This window comes from Rattus norvegicus, chromosome 3 (assembly GCF_021556685.1).
Source record: "Rattus norvegicus strain SHRSP/BbbUtx chromosome 3, alternate assembly SHRSP_T2T, whole genome shotgun sequence".
Lineage (NCBI taxonomy): Eukaryota > Metazoa > Chordata > Mammalia > Rodentia > Muridae > Rattus > Rattus norvegicus.
The window spans coordinates 32,833,751-32,852,498 of NC_141536.1; the positions used below are offsets into that span (position 1 = coordinate 32,833,751).

At 38.6% G+C, this 18,748-nt stretch overlaps 1 protein-coding gene across 32 annotated transcripts in view; it reads left to right on the forward strand.

The window, feature by feature from the left end:
* The window catches only part of Mbd5 (methyl-CpG binding domain protein 5), a 387,213-nt gene that overhangs the window by 289,169 nt on the left and 79,296 nt on the right, over positions 1-18,748 (forward strand). For all 32 annotated transcript variants that reach the window (XR_015682831.1, XR_015682836.1, XR_015682838.1 and 29 more), the window contains 1 exon segment: positions 16,638-16,814. The gene's annotated coding sequence lies outside the window, so the exon portion shown is untranslated.

Consider the following 18,748-nt stretch of genomic DNA (forward strand, 5'->3'; position numbering starts at 1 on the left):
TCTTTTTGTTCTTTATTGGTGCAAAAATAAATTTTTAAGCTTTCTGAAGGAAAGCAAGGCAAAACTTTGAATTATACACTGGAGAATGCCAAAGGCATTTACATAATAAACTTGTTAAAATCAAATGTTTTCAGCAAGCCTTCAATTTAATGATCTGGGTGTTTTTGTTATTTTTTTTTTTTTACTGTAAAATAGCAGATAAGACAACAATATGAGTCTTTGTTTGGCTTAGGTATCAGAGTAACTGTGGCTTCATAAACCAAATTGGGTAGTGTTTCTTCTCTTTCTGTTTTATGGAATAGTTTGAGAAGTACTGGTATTAGATCTTTGAAGGTCTGATAGAATTCTGTACTCAAACCATCTGGTCCTAGGATTTTTGGTTTTGGGGGCATTTTTGCGGGGGTTGTTTTTTGTTTGTTTTTGTTTTGTTTTTTGGGGAGGTTGTTGTTTTGTTTGTTTTTTGGTTGGGAGACGTCTAGTGACTGCATCTATTTCCTTGGGGGGTCATGAAGCTGTTTACATGGTTTATCTAATCCTGATTTAACTTTGGTACCTGGTATCTGTCTAGAAAATCATCCATTTCATCCAGGTTTTCCAGTTTTGTTCAGTATAGACTTTTGTAATAGGATCTGAAATTTCTTCAGTTTCTGTTGTTAGTCTCCCTTTTCATTCCTGATTTTTTTAATTTCGATACTGTTTCTGTGCCCTCTGGTTAGTCTGGCTAAGGGTTTATCTATCTTGTTGATTTTTGCGAAGAACCAGCTCCTGGTTTTGTTGATTCTTTATATAGTTTTGTTGTTGTTGTTGCTGTTGTTGACTTGACCTACTTGTTTGATTTCAGCCCTGAGTTTGATTATTTCCCGCAGTCTGTTCCTCTTGGATGTATTTGCTTCTTTTTCTTCTAGAGCTTTCAGATGTACTATTAAGCTGCTTGTGTATGTAGAATACATGGGATTAATTTATTGTCCTTGTATCTGTTGAGGTTTGTTTTGTGTCAAAATATATGGTTGATTTTTGAGAAGGTACCATGAGCGCTGAGAAGAAAGTATATTGTTTTGTTTTAGGGTGCAGTGTTCTGTACATATCAGTTAAATACATTTGTTTCATAACTCCTTTTAGTTTCACTGTGTCTCTGTTTAGTTTTTGTTTCTACGACCTGTCCATTGATGAGAATGGGATGCTGAAATCTCCTATTATTATTGTGTGAGCTTCAGTGTGTACTTTGAGCTTCAGTGATGTTTCTTTTACAAATGTGAGTGCCCTTGCATTTGGGTCATAGATGTTCAGAATTGAGAGTTCATCTTGGTGGATTTTTCCTTAGATGAATATGTAATGTTCTTCCCCACCTTTTTTGATAACTTTTGCGTAAGTAGATATTAGAATGGCTACTCCAGCTTGTTACCATTTGCTCTGAAAATTTTTCCCATCCTTTTACTTTGATGTGGAATGGGGTTGGGGAGTAACCTGGAAATGGGATAATGAGATCTAAATAAATGGAATGAATAATAATAATAATAATAATAATAATAATAATAATAATCCCTCTATCCTCCCCACCTAATCACTCCTATTGCCATCCCAACTAACCCTAGTCTACCAGCAGAATCTGTTCTATTTTTCTCTCCCAGAGAGATTCATGCATACCCCCTAGAGCTGGGTCTGTGGATTGTAGAGTGATTATCTTTTACTTACCAGCTAATATCCATTTATAAGTGAGTATACACCATGTTTGTCTTTCTGAGTCTAGTTTACCACACTCAGGATGATTTTTCTGGTTCTATCCATTTGCCTGATCGGTTTATTGTTGTCATTTTCCCTAACAACTGAGTACATTTTGTATATGCACCACATTTTTTTTAATCCATCCTTTGGTTGAGGGAGATCTTGGTTGTTCCCAGCTTCTGGCTATTATGAGTAAACCTGCTATGAGCATGGCTGAGCAGGTGTCCATGTGGTAGGATGTCACAACTTTTAGGTATATGCCCAAGAGTGCTGCAGCTGGATTCTGAGAAACCACCATATTGACTTCCACAGAGGCTGTACAAGTTTTCCCTGGCACCAGCAATGGAAGAATGTTCCCCTTACACCACATCCTCACCAGCATGAGCTGTCACTTGTGTTATTGATCTTAGCCATTCTGACAGGTTCAAGATGAAATATCAAAGGAGTTTTGATTTGCATTTCCCTGATGGCTAGTGATGCCGAGCATTTTTAAGTGTTTCTCAGCCATTTGAGATTCCTCTATTGAAAATTATCTGCTTTAGTTCTGTCTCCTAGAGCTTATTTTAATTGGATTGTTGGGTTTGTTGATGCCTAGAATCTCATTCTTCACATATTTTCAATATTAACCCACCATGGGATATGGACTTACTGAAAATCTTTTTCCATTCTGTAGGCTGCCATTTTGTTCTTTTTACGGTGTCCTTGTCCTTCCATAACCTTTCCGGTTTCATTTATTAATTGTTGTTTTTAGTACCTTTTCTATTAGTGTTGTGTTCAGAAAGTTGTCTACTGTGCCGATGAAATATGCTTAAGGCTGTTCCCCACTTTCTCTTCTGTCAGGTTCAGTGTATCAGACTTAATATTAAGGTCTTTGATCCACCTGAGTTTTGTGCTAAGTAAATGTGCTGCCCAGTAGATAAGCACCATTTGTTGAACATGCTTTCCTTTTCCATTATGTCCTTTGGCTTCTTTATTAAAGAAATCAGCTGTGCAGATTTATGTCTATCTTCAATTCGATTGCATTGATCAACGAGTCTGTTTTAATGTCAGTACCACGTGGGGGTTGGGAGGGTTGTTTGTTTGTTTAATTAGAGCTGTGTGGTTCAGCTTGAACGCAGGTGTGGTGAAACCTTTAGAAGTGCTTTCCTTGTTCAGGATCGTCTTACCTATGCTGGGGTCTGGGTTTTGTTTTGTTTTTCATATGAAGCTTAAATATTGCCCTTTCAAGGTCTGTAAAGAACTGTATTGGAGTTTTAATGGAGATTGCCTTGGATCCATACATTGTTTTTGGTAGGATGACCATTTTTATGTCATTATGTTAATTTTACCAATCCCTGAGCAAAGATGGTATTTTATATAATCATAGCTATTGTAAAAGTGGTTCTTTCCCTGACTTCTTTCTCAGCCCACTTGTCATTTGTGTATAGAAGAACTACTGTTTGAGGGGTTTTGATTGGCTTTGTTGTTGTTTTCTTGTTGCTGTTTTGTTTTTACATTAATCTTATGTCCAGCCACATTGATGAAGTGGTGTTACCAGCTGTTGGAGTTCCCTGGTAGAATTTTTGGGGTCACTTATGTATACTATCATATCACCTGCAAATAAGGATACGCTGACTTCTTCCTTTCCTGTTTGTATCCACTTCATCTTCTTCAGCTGTCTTACTGCTCTAATTAAAACTTAAAGACTATATTGAATAGATATGGAGAGCGTATACAGCATTGTCATGAACCTGATTTTAGTGGAATTGCTTTGAAAGGATTTGCCAAAAGAAGCAGAGGCAGGAGGATCATGACTTCGAGGCCACTGTGGGCTACACATATTAACTAACTGATTTTTTTTTTATTTTAAACTATCCCTGCATCTATGGCCTGAAGGGTAACTCCAACTGGTAGATGATAATTTGGGTATGTTCTTAGAGTCAGTTTGTGAGTATTTTGTTGTTGTTGTTGTTGTTGTTGTTGTTGTTGTTGTTGTTGTTTGAGTTGTATCCATTCTTTTTTTCTTTCTTCTTCATTTTTTTCTCCATCTTTATTAACTTGGGTATTTCTTATTTACATTACAATTGTTATTCCCTTTCCCAGTTTCCAGGCCAACATCCCCCTCACCCCTCCCTTCCCCTTCTATATGTGTGTTCCCCTCCCCACATTACCGCCCTCCCACAACAATCACGTTCACTGGGGGTCTAGCCTTGGCTTCCCCTTCCACTGGTGCCCTTACTAGGCTCTTCATTACTATCTATGCATTTGGAGCCCAGAGTCAGCCCCTGTATACCCTTTGGGTAGTGGCTTAGTCCCTGGAAGCCCTGGTTGGTTGGCATTGTTGTTCATATGGGGTCTCAAGCCCCTTCAAGCTCTTTCAGCCCTTTCTCTGATTCCTTCAACGGGGGTCCCGTTCTCAGTTCAGTGGTTTGCTGCTGACATTCGCCTATGTATTTGCCATATCCTGGCTGTGTCTCTCAGGAGAGATCTACATCCGGCTCCTGTCGGCCTGCACTTCTTTCCTTCATCCATCTTATCTAGTTTGGTGGCTGTATATGTATGGGCCACATGTGGGGCAGGCTCTGAATGGGTGTTCCTTCTGCCTCTATTCTAAGCTTTGCCTCCCTATTCCCTCCCCTTTTAAAGGAGTGAAGCATTCGCATTTTGGTCATCCTTCTTGAGTTTCATGTGTTCTGTGCATCTAGGGTAATTCGAGCATTTGGGCTAATAGCCACTTATCAGTGAGTACATATCATGTGTGTTTTTCTGTGACTGGGTTACCTCACTCAGGATGATATTTTCCAGTTCCATCCATCTGCCTATGAATTTCATAAAGTCATTGTTTTTGATAGCTGAATAGTATTCCATTGTGTAGATGTAGCACATTTTCTGTAGCCATTCCTCTGTTGAGGGGCATCTGGGTTCTTTCCAGCTTCTGGCTATTATAAATAAGGCTGCTATGAACATAGTGGAGCATGTGTCTTTGTTATATGTTGGGGCATCTTTTGGGTATATGCCCAAGAGAGGTATAGCTGGATCCTCAGGCAGCTCAATGTCCAATTTTCTGAGGAACCTCCAGACTGATTTCCAGAATGGTTGTACCAGTCTGCAATCCCACCAACAATGGAGGAGTGTTCCTCTTTTTCCGCATCCTCGCCAGCATCTGCTGTCACCTGAGTTTTTGATCTTAGCCATTCTCACTGGTGCGAGGTGAAATCTCAGGGTTGTTTTGATTTGCATTTCCCTTATGACTAAAGATGTTGAACATTTCTTTAGGTGTTTCTCAGCCATTCAGCATTCCTCAGCTGTGAATTCTTTGTTTAAGTCTGAACCCCATTTTTAATAGGGTTATTTGTCTCCAGTCTAACTTCGTGAGTTCTTTGTATATTTTGGATATAAGTCTTCTATCAGTTGTAGGATTGGTAAAGATCTTTTCCCAATCTGTTGGTTGCTGTTTTTTCCTAACAACAGTGTCCTTTGCCTTACAGAACCTTTGCAGTTTTTTGAGATCCCATTTGTCAATTCGTGATCTTCGAGCATAAGCAATCGGTGTTTTGTTCAGGAAATTTTCTCCAGTGCCCATGTGTTCAAGATGCTTCCCCACTTTTTCTTCTATTAGTTTGAGTGTATCTGGTTTGATGTGGAGGTCCTTTGATCCACATGGACTTAAGCTTTGTACAGGGTGATAAGCATGGATCGATCTGCATTCTTCTGCATGCTGACCTTCAGTTGAACCAGCACCATTTGCTGAAAGTGCTATCTTTTTTCCATTGGATGGTTTTGGCTCCTTTGTCAAAAACCAAGTGACCATAGGTGTGTGGGTTCATTTCTGGGTCTTCAATTCTATTCCACTGGTCTATCTGTCTGTCTCTGTACCAATACCATGCAGTTTTTATCACTATTGCTCTGTAATACTGCTTGAGTTCAGGGATAGTGATTCCCCCAGAAGTCCTTTTATTGTTGAGGATAGTTTTAGCTATCCTGGGTTTTTTGTTATTCCAGATGAATTTGTAAATTGTTCTGTCTAACTCTTTGAAGAATTGGATTGGTATTTTGATGGGGATTGCATTGAATCTGTAGATTGCTTTTGGTAAAATGGCCATTTTTACTATATTAATCCTGCCAGTCCATGAGCATGGGAGATCTTTCCATCTTCTGAGATCTTCTTCAGTTTCTTTCTTCAGAGGCTTGAAGTTCTTTTTTTTTTTTTTCCATCTTTATTAACTTGGGTATTTCTTATTTACATTTCGATTGTTATTCCCTTTCCCGGTTTCCAGGCCAACATCCCCCTAACACCTCCTCCTCCCCTTGTATATGGGTGTTCCCCTCCCCATCCTCCCCCCATTACCGCCCTCCCCCCAACAATCACGTTTACTGAGTGTTCAGTCTTGGCAGGACCAACGGCTTCCCCTTCCACTGGTGCTCTTACTAGGCTATTCATTGCTACCTATGAGGTCAGAGTCCAGGTTCAGTCCATGTATAGTCTTTGGGTAGTTGCTTAGTCCCTGGAAGCTCTGGTTGGTTGGCATTGTTGTTCATATGGGGCCTCAAGCCCCTTGAAGCTCTTCCAGTTCTTTCTCTGATTCCTTCCACTGGGGTCCCGTTCTCAGTTCAGTGGTTTGCTGCTGGCATTCACCTATGTCTTGATTTCTGTTGCTTGGGTTCCTGTGCTTGCCTCTCGCCATCAAGTTGTCTTTGGTGTTACCTTATTGTGCTATTTCTGACAGTGGCTAGACCGTCCTATAGGCCTATGTGTCAGGAGTGCTGTAGACTTGTTTTCTTGTTTTCTTTCAGCCAGTTATGGGGACATACTGTTCTGCTTTAAGGTGTATAGTTGTTCCTGTCTACTGGTCTTCAGCTGTTCCTGTGGGCGTGTGTCCTTAGTCCACCAGGCAGGTCACTTGGAGCAGAAAAGTTGGTCTTACCTGTGGTCTTGGGCCTGAAGTCGCTCCTCAGTTGCTGCATTTCAGCTCTCTGTGAAGGCAGCAACCCAGAAGGGCCTGAGCCACCTTCTCCTAGGTCCCTGTGCACAGCAGGCCCAGATGGCATTTTCCTCTGGAGTCAGAAGTGTGGGCAGAGCGTAGTCTTCTCTGGCTTCCCAGGTGTGTCGGCCCCTCTGAAGGTCTAGCTCTCTGTCCCACAGGATTTGGGTGCAGGGAGCTGTTTACCCTGTCCCTTCAGATCTGGGCGAGGTCTGGGCTGCAGCACTTCTGCAGCTTGAGTGCCCCTATCTTCCTATTCCCAGAGGCTCTATATAGTTTCCTCTTGGGCCAGGGATGTGGGCAAGAGTGGGCAGTGCTGGTGGTCTCTCCTGCCCTGCAATCTCAGGATTGCCCACACTTCTGGGCGATCCCCTCTCTCCCATGGGGTTTGGGAGCAGGGAGCTGTTGGCCGGGATCAGCAAGGTTCGGTCTCCAGCAGTTTGTGAGTATTTTATTGACTATTTTTGCATCTATATTCATGCAGTTTATAATTCTCTTTCTTTGTTGAGGCTATGTATGGTTTGGGTATCAGGGTGACTATAGCCTCATAAGATGCATCTGGCAATGTTCCTTATTTATCTATTGTATGGAATAGTTTGAGGGGTATGGGCGTTAGCTCTTCTTTGAAAGTCTAGTAGAATTCTGCTCTAAAACTTTCTGGCCTTGGGCTCCCCCCACCCGCCTTGGTTGTTGAACTTTTATTGACTGCTTCTATTTCCTTAGGGGTTACAGGTCTTTTTAAGTAGTTCATCTGATTTTGATTTAACTGTGACCATTAGTATCTCTTTAGAAAATTACCCATTACTTTTAGATTTTCCAATTTTGTGTAGTACAGGTTTTAAAAGTAGGGCCTGATAATTCTTTGAATTTCCTCAATGTCTGGTGTTATGCTTCTCTTTTCCTTTCTGGTTTTGTTAATATTGGGTATTCTCTCTGTTTTTAGTTGTTTTGGATAAGCGTTTATCTTTTCTGCTGACTTTTCTCAAGGAACCAACTCTTTCTTTCCATTGTTCTTCTGTTTCTATTTTGTTGATTTCAGCCCTAAGTTTGATTATTTCCTGCCATCTCCTCCTTGGGTATACTTACTTCTTATTGTTCTAGAGCTTTTGTAGTATGAGATCTCTCCAATTTTTTTTTTTAACTGTAGGTACGTTGTCTAGAAAATTCCTCTCAGCAGCATTGTCACCGTGTCCCGTAAGTTTGGGCCTGGTGTACATTCATTTACATTGAATTCTAGGAAGCCTTTTACTTTCTTTATTTCTTCCTTCATCCAGTTTTCATTCAGTACATAGTTGTTCAGTTTCTATGAGTTTGTAGGCTTTCTGTTGTTTCTCTTGTTGTTGAATCAATGGTGGTCTGATAGGATGTAGGGTGTTATTTCAGTTTTCTTATATCTGCTGAGACTTGTTTTGTGATCCAGTCTTTTTCAATTTTGGAGAAAGTTTGAGGTGCTAAGAAGAAGGTATATTCACAATTTTGTGCTTGGGTGAGATACTTCGTAGATATCTGTTACGTCTATTTGGTTCATTCTGGCTGTTAGCTCCGAGGTTTCTCTGCTTAGTTTTCATCTGGATGACCTGTCATTGATGAGAGCGGGTATTGAAATCTCTTATTATCAATGTATGCAAGTCAATGTGTGACTTAAGATAATGTAGTATTTCTTTTACAAACTTGGGGTTCCCTTGCACTCAAAGCTTTGATGTTAAGAATTGAAACATCATCTCTGGTGGATTTTTTTTTCTTTGATACTCATTGGATGTCTTTCCATATCTCTTGATCAATTTTAGTTTAAAGTCTAGTTTGTTAGATATTAGAATGGCTACACCAGCTTACTCTTAGGTCCATTTGCTTGTAAAAATCTTTTTCTATCCCTTTACTCTGAGTAATATTGAACTTTGATTTTTTGGTGTGTTTCTTGTATATAACAGAGGAGTGGATCCTCTTACTCTGTGCCTTTTTATTAGGGAATTGAATCCATTGATATTGAGAGGTATCAGTGACCAATGATTGTTAATTCCTGTTATTTTGGTGGTGGTTGAGGTAGTGGCATGTGCGTCTCTTCTTTTGGTTTAGCTGATGTGAGATTATTTCCTATATTTTTGAAGGTATAGGTAACTTCCGTGGATTGGTTTTTTTTTTTTATCTCTTTCTCTACTACTTTCTGTATAGCTAGATTTGTAAAATGATAATAAATTCAACTTTATCATGGAATATGTTGTTTTCTCCATATATGGTAATTGAAAGTTTTGCTGGATATAGTAATATGAACTGGCATCTGTGGTCTCTTAGAGGTATGCACAAAATCTACCCAAGGTCCTTCTGGATTTAGAGTATCCGTTGAGAAATTAGGTGTAATTCTTTGTTCATTTTTCACTAATCTATTTATTTATTCACTTTACATGCCAATATCAGCACCCTCCAGTCCTCTCAATACCCCCTTCACACAGCTCTTCTCCAATTTCTTCCTCCCCTTGTCTGAGAAGAGAGAGGCCACCCCCTGAGTATCACCCCACATTGGCATATCAAGTCACTGAAGGACTAGTCATATCCTCTCCCACTGAGGCCAGACAAGGCAGCCCATTTGTGAGAACAGGATCCACAAACAGACAACAGATTAGAGACAGACCCTGCTCCAATTGTTGGGGTTCCCCTATGAAGACTAAGCTATACATTTGCCACATATGTGCAGGAGAGGCCTAGGTCCAACCCATGCCCATTCTTTTTTTGGTGGTCCAGTCTCTGGGATCCCCTGAGGGTCTGGGTTGGTTCCTCAACTTTCACAAGACTCCCAAGGTCCCACAGCTCCAGCTGTGGTTCTCTGCATCTGTTTCCATTGGCTGCTGCTGTAAGAATCCTCTCAAAGGACAGATATGCTATGTCTCCAAGCATGACAAAACATCATTAATAGTGTCAGGGATTCATTCTTTCCCATGGGATAGGTCTCAAATTGGGCCAGTCATTGGTTGGGCATTCCCTCCATCTCTGCTCTTTCTTTGTCCCTGAACATCTTATCGACAGGACACATTTTGGGTTAAAGGTTTTGTGGGTGGGTTGCTGTCCTTGTCCTGCCACTGGGAGTTCTGCTTGGCTACAAGAGGTGGGCACTTCAGGATCCATATCCCCCCAGTGCTATGTGTCTCAGCAAGTCACCATATAGACTTTCTAGGACCTCCCCCATCCCAGGTGTCTGACACATCCTAGAATTGCCCTCCCCTTGCCCACAGCCAGTTTCTGTTCTCTCTCCCCTGCTCTCCCTATACCTCATTCCTCCTCCACATTCTCCTCCCCATCCCCTCTCATGCCCAGTTCCTTCCCTTCACCCACATCAGATAGCTATTTTATTTCCCCTTCTTAGAACAATTCAAACATCCTCCCTTGGCCCCTCCTTATTATTTGGCTTCTTTGGGCCTGTGCATTGTAGCATATTTATCCTATACTTTCTGTCTAATATCTACTTATAAATGAGTATACACCATGCATTTCCTTTTGGATCTGGGTTACCTCACTCACAGTGATATTTTCTAGTTCCATCCATTTGACTGCAAAATTCATGATGTCCTTGTTTTTAATAGCTGAGTAGTATTCTATTGTGCAAATGAACTACATTGTCTTTATTCTTTCTTCAGTTGAGGGATATTTGGGTTATTTTCATTTTCTAGTTATTATGAATAAAGCTGCTATGAACATAATTGAGCTGCTATGAACATAATTGAGCTGCTATGAACATAATTGTGGTATAGTGAAATATCTTCTGTGTACATGCCCAAAAGTGGTATAGCTAGGTCTTAAGGTATATATACTCAGGGTATCACTGGGTCTTGAGATAAAACTATTCCCAATTTTTGTTATACTAATTTGCACTCCCCTCAGCAATGGAGGAATGTTCCCCTTCCTCCTTATCCTCACCAGCATGTGCTATGCCTTGAGTTTTTGATCTTGGCCATTCTGATGTGGTATAAGGTGTAATCTCAAGGTCATTTTGATTTACATATCCCTGATGACTAAGGATGTTGAACGTTTCAAATGTTTCTTGGCCAGTAGAGATTCATTACTCTATTGAGAATTCTGTTTAGCTCTGTCCTCCACCAGAGAACTCCTACAGCTGATAAACCCCTTCAGCAAAGTGGCTGGGTACAAAATTAAGTCAAGGAAATCAGTAGCTCTCCTTTATACAAATGATAAATGAGCTGAGAAAGAAAATTAGGGAGATAACACTCTTTACAAAAGATATGAATAATATAAAAATATCTTGGTGTAACTAACCAAGCAAGAGAAAGATCTGTATGACAAGAACTTCAAGTTCCTGAAGAAAGAAATTGAAGAATATATAAGAAGATTGAAAGTTCTCTCATGCTCATGGATAGGTAGGATTAACATAGTGAAGATGGCCATCTTACCAAAAGTCATCTACAGATTCAATGCACTTCCCATCAAAACTCCAACACAATTCTTTGCAGACTCTGAAAGAGCAATACTCACCTTCATATGGAAAAACAAAAAAACCAACATGGCTAAAACAATTCTGTACAATAAAAGAACAGACTTGTTGATCAGTGCCATCAAATTGAAGACCCAGAAATAAATTGACACATACCTATGGACATTTGACTTTTGACAAAGAAGCCAAAAACCCCACAATAGAAAAGGAGGAGCATCTTCAAGAAATGGTGCTGGTCTAACTGGTTGTCTGCATATAGAAGAATTAACCCATTCTTATCTCCATGTCCAAGTGGATCAAAGACCTCAACATAAAGCCAGATACACTAAATCTAATAGAACAGAAAGTGATGAATAGCCTTGAACCCATTGGTACAGGAAACAACTTCCTGAACAGAACACCCATAGCTCTGGCACTAAGATCAACAATTAATAAATGGGACCTCATGAAACTCAAAAACTTCTGTAAGACAAAGGATACCATCAATAGGACAAAAGGACAGCCTTAATATTGGGAAAGATCTCACCAACCCTACATCTGACAGAAGCTCTTTATCATTATTTTGACCTCATTTGTTGTGGGTCTGCATAAATGGGTAATCACTTGTTTGGTGCTTTGGAGGGTTTGGGTGATTCTAGAAACATGTTCATGCTTCAGATTTTCTAACTTAATGGAGTCTTAAAGGTCTAGGTTTTTAAAGAATTTGCCTATAGTAGTCTGAATTCCTTTGGTGTTGGTTGTAGTGTTTCCCTGTTCATCTCTGTTTATTTGTTCAGGTTCTTTCTCTCTTTGAGCTGACTGGGCCAAGGATCTATCAATCTTGTTTTCTCCAAGAACTACCTCTTAGATTCATTGATTAATTGTATTATTAGCCATGTCTATTTTATTAATTTCCTGTTTGATTTTTATTATTTCTTACAGTATACTGAGTTTGCATTTTGTTCTTGTTTCTTCAAATTCTTCGGTTGCATCATTGTTGCTTACCGGGTGCCTTCTGATTTTTAACATAGTGCTTAAAGCAATTTCTCTCTTAGGGCTGCCTTTAATGTGTCCTATAAGTTTAGTTTTGTTATATTTTTAATTTTTATTTAATTCTTGGAATTTGTTTGTTTGTTTGTTTGTTTGTTTGTTTGTTTGTTTCCTGACTTGTTGTTTGGCCCAATTTTCATTCAGTACTGAGTTGTTTAATCTCTGTATAATTATGTACTTACTGGAGATTTGTCTGTTGTTTATATTCAGTTTCATTGCATTACAATAGATAGGATTTATGAAGTCAATCAGATCTTCTATATTTTTTAATGTTTGTTTTCTTATCCCAATATGTAATCTATTTTAAAGGAACTTTAGTAGGCTACTGTCTAGGATGTATTTTCTTTTGTGTTTCTGTGAAGTATTCTGTAAATACCTTTTGTATTCTTTCATGTATGGTTCTATTTAATGATTTATTTATAAATTTATGAGTGTTTTGCCTATATGTATGTACAATAAGTACTCTGTGCATGCCTAATATCTACAGAGGCCAGAAGAGGGCATCACATACCTTGAAACTAGAGTTAAGGAAGGTTGTCAGCCTCCTTGTGTATACTGGGAACTGAACAGGTACTGTGGAAATCCAACAAGCTCTATTAACCATTGAGCCATCTCTCTATCCCTACATGAAGCCATTTATTTCTATCTTCATGTCCAAAAAAATACTTTTTATGAAAATGGGTGTGTTTCTGTTGAATTTTGTGCCTGAGTTTGGTGCATATGTGTTTAGGATTATAATGTCTACTTCGTTGATTGTTTCTTTAATTAGAACTATTTTTCTTTATCTCTCCTGACTTGTTTTAGTATGAAGTCTATTCATCAGATACTAATATACAGAAACCTGCTTCCTTCCTGATCACATTGGCTTAGAATATTTTTCTATCCTTTTACTTTACGGTGACTCCTATTTTGAAGATGAGACAAATTTCTGGAAGATAGCTGAAAGATGCTTTTTATTACTTAATCCATTCAACTAACCTGTCTTTTAACTGAGAAATTAAGGTTACTAAATTGAAAGATAGTAATGAATGATGTGTGTTGATTGCACTCAATTTTTGTTTGTTTTTGCTGACTGTGTCCTTAGTTCTTTTGTTTTTCTTAGTAATTATAGCTCCATTTATTTTCCTCCCACATTCTTTCCACTATGCTTATTCTTCTCTGGTCTGAAATATTGTTTCCAGTATTCTTTTTATTACTTTTACTTTTTTGAGATTATAATCCCATCATTTTCTCCCTTCCCTCTCCTTCCCATCCTCCAAAACCTGTTGTATGTTCTTTTCTTTTCAACCCATGGCCTCTCTCTTCATTACTTGTTGTTACATACATACTTACATACATTCCTATACAGACAGGTACAAGCTGCTCAGTATGCATAATGTACTTGTATATATGTTTTCAGCACTTACTATTGCTATTAGATAACCAATCAGTGTTTTCTTCACAGGGGAAGACTACCCCCAGCCCCCACCCGCCCCTCAGCAATCCTTGATTGGCTGTTGTTCTTTGTATAGGAAGGAGTCCTCTTAGACTTTTCATCTATGTTAGCATGTCTTTTATGTTCTTGTTAGGGTCTTGTTAAGGAAGTCATGTTGATAAGACTTCCCAGGTTTAGTTTCTGGTGTAAAAGATATTTAACTGAGTGCTTACTTACAGTTTCAGAGATCAAAGCTATTATTATCATGGTGGGCGTACGGCAACAAACATGGCAGGCATGGTGCTGGAAGAGCACTTGAGCTACATCTGGATCTACATTCCGAGAGAGACACAGAGACTGAGGCTGGTGTGGGCTTTTGAGGTCTAAAAGCCCACCCCCAGTAACATACTTCCTCCAACAAAGCCATACCTCCCAATCCTTCTCAAATAGTACCAGCCTATGGTAACTAAGCCTATGGGGCCATTCTTTTTGTTTGTTTGTTTGGCTGGCTGGCTGGCTGGCTGGCTGGCTAGCTTTTTAGAGACAGGGTTTCCCTGTGTAGCCCTGTCTGCCTGGAACTTTTTCTGTAGATCAGGCCGGCCTTGAATGCAGAGATCCACCTGCTCTGTCTTCTGAATGCTGGGATTAAAGGCCTGTGCCACCATCTGCTAGCTATAGAGGGCCATTGTCATTCAAACCACCATACATTCCTAGGACACATAATCTCATAGCAAACTCCCTTTTCCTGTCTAACACAGGCTTTAGCCTCTCTTCCACAATGATCTCTGAGCCTTTGGTGTGGAAGTTGTGAGTAGATGTATCTTTTGGGCTGGGCCCCACAACTCTGCATTTTGGTAGGTTGTACTTTTTCATAATGGGAAATGTCTTTGGCAAAGAGAAGTTTCCTTGAGTAGTGATGACTACCTTTATCTGTGTGTACAAGGACAAATGTTCAGAATATAGTCAGGGACTATGCTGATTAAGCAGAGGGTGTATATTCTCCAGGATCCATGACTTCACTAGAACTGAAAATTTGGTTAAGTTTTTGATAGCAATCATGATTTCCCTTTTACTTTTAACAGGTCTTAAGTCCACTTAGAGAGCTTTTGGTTACCACCAAATTAAGCATACCACTACTGTACCCTTAGGCTTATCATAACATGGAGATTTATTGTTAGGGTTCATAGGTATCAGAGCTGGGTAGGTAGAACAATTGGTTACTTCCTTCCTCTTGAAGTTTGTGTTGCGCCTTCTGGTACCATGAAAACTAGTCCTCAGGAAGGAAGCTTTCAGGTCAGTTCCAGTTCATGGTATAGTGTTATAAACATTACAGTAATATTTAGTTAGGCCTCTATTGTGATGGTGGGGAGGAAAGATGTGTTGGTATTTTAGACAAATTTTGTCAGTTGAGCAATGAATCATAAAATACAAGGATGTATTATATTATGTCCTAGGTATTCTTCATGCTTCTACCTTGCTTTGATTAAGTTTTCACTGAAAGAAGAACTGTATTCTGTAGCCCACTATCTGACAGAGAGGGTGATGAACATGGCAAGGATATGCTTAATGATCATTGGTATTTAGGATCCACTCAGAAAATATCTTTCAGAAAACATTTTAACTCAAGCATTTGTTAAGTACTTTGTGTCTTGGGAGTGGGGGAGCATGCTGCAAAGCTAGTCTTTGAGAAGTTATTGAACTCAAAACAAAAATTCTCAAGGATTTCTGTCTGTTATAATGTCTACTGCATCACTGTGCTTACAGTGCTTGCCTTCTTTTTAGAGGAGACAAATAGGAATATGATAAACAGTAAAATGTATGAATGCCAGATAATGATAACACTTGGGGTAAAAGTCTATGTGAAATATACCGAAACTAGAAAGATGGTAAAGTTGCCTCCCTTCTCTGGCATTAGTTTCACTCTATTATAAAAATGCTAAAAGCATTTGCCTTGTAGAGTTGTTCTGAAGATTAAATGACTTAACATACGTATGTGTAAAGTATCTGACATGTTTCTAGTTGATAACATAATCCTTATATCATTCATGTATTTGGCTGTTTAGCACTGTACCAATATCTTTCCTTCACTCATTATTCCTTTCATAAAGAAGAATATAGTCTCCTATATCTTGAAACTACACTGTCTAGTACACCCTGGCCTGTGTTTTGCCCCCTTTGAATTGTTTGCGTGTTTGTTCTTGTGTGTAAGATAGGGATACCTTTAGCCAAAGCTTGCCTCAAATTCATTTTATATCCAAGGTTGACTTTGAACTCTTGAGCCTCCCAAGTACTATTGTACCCAGCTTCCTTTTCAACTTTTGCTTATATGCATGAATTTCTAATATTCCTTTCCACAGAAATAAATAGCCATTCCTTACTAATATGTTCTGAAGATCTCACATCATCACTTTACATTTCAAAAATCAAGCAAATACCCAAAACTTTATCCCTTACCATATCACAAAGTTAAAGGTCTGACAAAATGATTGAATATCTGCTAAAAATGAGTTCAGTGTTGGAATGTTATCAGTAGAAATGTAAACTCTTTCATATTAATATTTTGGAATGGAAATGTTTTGAATGAAGTCAATGAAGTCTTTAGTCCCCTGATGACCTATTTTTACCTGCTAACCTCTGTACAGTCCAAGATATAGCCATAGCCCTTACCCTTGAAAAGTAGACTAGTTCTATGCTCTTCTAGCATTCCGTGCTTATCTCTACCATAGCCAGGACCATTAAATATTAACTTGGCTATCTAATTCCTCCCCTTCTCTTCCCATGTAGAAAGTACCTTAAGATGTGGATAAAGATGTGTGGAGAAGATCATGGCTGGGGGGTTCTCTATGTAAGTTACTGACTCAAAAATCACCAGGCTAGGGTCCAACTCAGCATTATTATGGCTCTTAACTGGTTTCATGGTGTCCCTGTACCTACAGAATGTGTGCTGGCCTACACCCTTCACCCTTTTAAGGAAATGAAAATATAGTTTAAATAATGAATAAAAACTAATCTTGCCTCTTACCAGGGCTAAAGTGGTGCTTCAGCCCCTATCTCAAAGTCCTTTCTCTTGCAGAAGTTGGAAACCTAACCGCCTACAGAGGCCAGAATGGTGGAATGAAACAGGAAGCCACTGAAGCGAGCTGGAGAGCCAAGCCCTTTCTGGAGGAGCAGCCACTGCTCTGCTCCAGATAACTGTGGCAAGGCAGGAATGTTGACCCACTCTTACCACACTAATGGTCCAGTTTCTCAGGTAAACAGGAATTGTATTTTTCATTGAAGTCTTTTGATTTAAATATTTCTAATTAATTTTCTATTGTTATCATTTATAAACCCTGGATAAAAAAACACTTTTGTAAGTGAGGTTTGATCCAAAGTCCTCCTGTTCGTAACCTGTTTATTTCTTTAATTTGTTTGTTAGAGACTTTATTTTCTTCAGGTTTGCCTTTATCTTCTGAGTTACTTTATACTTCATGTTGGGCTTTTGAAGTTGCCTTCCCAGGCTTTAACTTAAGTACTTTGTGGTCAAGTTTTCCTTGGTAATCACACTTTCAGAGCCACTCTCAGCATTTCCAATGAGTATCAACACCATACAAAAATGATCTCATTCAAAACACTATATATGATCTCACACAACATCTGTAGACATCACTACTTATTTTGCTTCTGATGTTTGAGCTCACACACAATAAAGATCATTTATTTCATGTAGCTTATATGCTTTAGGGGATCCCTTTCTAAAATGCATACAAAAGCACTCTCTTCATCTTGTTTCTTGAGAGAACTTTTTAGAAGTTTTATCAGACCACAGTTATACAGTATCTACTTATGTCGTCTGGAAATTGGCTGGATCTGAGTAGTCCTAAGGATTTGTACAAATGCTGAGACACGGTCTTGAATGATTATCTCACTGACTAAGTTGCTGCAATGTTTTCACATTAAGAGTAACCTGATTTTCATATAAAGTGCTTTTATATTTAAACACAACACCTAACCTTATAATACAAGAAAACATGGGGAAAAACATAATGGCATTTGCCATACAGCCAAAGGATGGAATCAGTGTGGAAGAGAAATCTGAAAGAGAAGATAACAAAAGCAAAACCAGACAGACAAGACTGCAGCGAACTGGAGTGTTGTTTGCACTTTGTTTCATCGTAGGACAAAGAAAATAGTCAAAAAGTAGAAAAGGCAACCTACAGAATGGGAAAATGTATTTGCCAACTGTACAAACTGAAAAGGTTTTCAAAACCTTTGTTTTTAAAACTATAGCAAAATAAGTAATCAAATTCTTAAAAGAAATACTTTTTTCAGAATAATTCAAGTTAAAACCATAATAAGATGCCACTTCACTCCAGCAAGCATGGCTGTTATTGAACAAGTGCTGATGTAGATATAGAAAATGAAAACCCTACATACTGTTGGTGAGAAAGCAAATTAGAACAAAAACTAGAGTAGAACTTTTATCTGACACAGCAGTCTCATGATTGGGTATATATCCAAAGGATGGAATCAGCATGTGGAAGAGATTTCCTTACTTATATATTGATTGTAGATACAGAGTGTGTGCATATGTACATATATGCAGATGAGTGTATATAAAGAAAATTTGATGCATACATAGAGTGGAATATACTGCAGCCATTACAAAGAACAAAATTCTACCATTTGCAACAACCTAGATAATAAGTATTACTTGAAGTGCAAAAGTTAGACAAAGCTAAATACCACATGTTCTCACTCATTAGTGGAATCTAAAAATAAAACAATTAATCTCACAGAGGTAAAAAATAGAATGGTAGTTGCCCATGACAGGGTTGGCTGTGAAAATAAGGTGTTGAGAAAAATGTTGGTCACATGCAACATGATTACAATTAGATGGGATGGATAAATTTGAAGAGATCTATTGGGTAACTAGATGATGACTAAGTGGTTATTTTCAATAATAATTTAGCCTACATAAACTAACCTTCCTCTAAAGTAGCCAGAATACTATGAATACAAGGATAAAATGCAAAAACAATCACTGTTATCTTGTGTGTTTATATAACTATGCACAAGGATTTGTTATCATTATTCTTCATGAAAATCTTCATAATACTGAGAAACAAAAAATGTAACATAATAGGACTAATATGTATAAATACATCACAGATAATTTTCCTTCTGAATAATAGTGTTTATCAT